The sequence below is a fragment of the Schistocerca nitens genome, chromosome 2 (assembly GCF_023898315.1).
Source record: "Schistocerca nitens isolate TAMUIC-IGC-003100 chromosome 2, iqSchNite1.1, whole genome shotgun sequence".
Lineage (NCBI taxonomy): Eukaryota > Metazoa > Arthropoda > Insecta > Orthoptera > Acrididae > Schistocerca > Schistocerca nitens.
In genome coordinates this window covers 169,671,378-169,673,061 of record NC_064615.1, presented here as the reverse complement: position 1 = coordinate 169,673,061, position 1,684 = coordinate 169,671,378, and positions in this window count along the sequence as shown.

The following is a 1,684-nucleotide window of genomic DNA, read 5'->3' as shown; positions in this document are numbered from 1 at the left end:
GGATGTTACTGTCGTGGAATAACTCCACCACAGGCCGTGCATTATGAACAGGTGTTGGACTGTATTGAAAGATGCAATCGCCATCCTCGAATTGCTCTTCAACAGTTGGAAGCAAGAAGGTACTTAAAACATCAATGTAGGCCTGTGCTGTGATAGTGCCACGCAAAACAATAAGGGGTGCAAGTCCCCTCTATGAAAAACACAACCGCGCCATAACACCACCGGCTCCGAAATTTACTGTTTGCACTACAAACGCTGTCAGATGACGTTCACCGGTCATTCGCCATACCCACACCCTGCCATCGGATCGCCACTTTGTGTACCGTGATTCGTCACTCGACACAACGTTTTTCCATTGTTCAATTGTCCAATGTTTACGCTCCTTACACCACGCGAGGCGTCGCTTGGCATTTTCGGCGTGATTTGAGGCTTATGAGCAGCCGCTCCACCATGAATTCAAATTCTCTCACCTCCCGCATAACTGTCATAGTACTTGCAGTGGATCCTGCTGCAGTTTGGGATTCCTGTGTGATGGTCTGTATAGGTGTCTGCCTATTACACATTACGGCCCTCTTCAACTGTCGTCGGTCTCTGTATTTCAACAGTCGAGGTCGGCCTGTACGCTTTTGTGCTGTACGGGTCCCTTCACGTTTCCACTTCACTATCACATGGGAAACAGTGGACCTAGGGATGTTTAGGAGTGTGGAAACCTCGCGTACAGACGTATGACACAAGTGACACCCAATTACCGCCGGCCGCGGTGGTCTAGCGGTTCTAGGCGCTCAGTCCGGAACCGCGCGACTGATGCGGTCGCAGGTTCGAATCCTGCCTCGGGCATGGATGTGTGTGATGTCCTTAGTTAGGTTTAAGTAGTTATAAGTTCTAGGAGACTGATGACCACAGATGTTAAGTCCCATAGTGCTCAGAGCCATTTGAACCATTTGAACACCCAATTTCCTGACCACGTTCGAAGTCCGTGAGTTCCGCGGAGTGCCCCATTCTGGAAAACGTATGTTTTTGGGGGTGTCCGGATACTCTTGATCACATAGTGTAAATACCGGTATCGGTCGTGAGAAGTTCCAAAAAGAAGCAGCTAAATCGGCTTTTCATTAATTTTTCATATTTGATAGTTTTTCCGTGTTCAGAACGTGCTTTTTTTCTCACCTTTAAACTGCGTACTGACTGTGCATGTGAATGAGCTGTACAACTAAAAAAGTAAAGGCATTACGTGAAGATTTTAGTAAATTAATTAACCGAGAGCATCTGGTGTAGACGTTGTGCGGAGTGGATTATTAAGTAAATATATACGTCTTTGATCATATAAACTGGAATTGCTCTTTACTAATACGGGCTATTTTCATTGGATTCTCAAGAGAAATCGTATTCAGATGTTATCCTTGAATTGTTTAATGGCTTTTATTTGTCTCAAGTTAAAGAATGGACAAAGTTGTCAAGTAAGACTTTGGTTTTACTAATTTTCAACATAAGTTATTGAAAATGAACGCGAAGGTAGCGATTTGTAGCTGATAATGACGGGCAGCTACACCGGAAAGAGGACCAGATATCACACTGCATCCAACTGTATCCGGTGATGTCAGAAAGGTCGGAAACTACGATAAACATATCGGTGGTCTCGAAAGAATAACAAAGATAAATCGTAGTGTAAAAAACGTTTATACGGTAA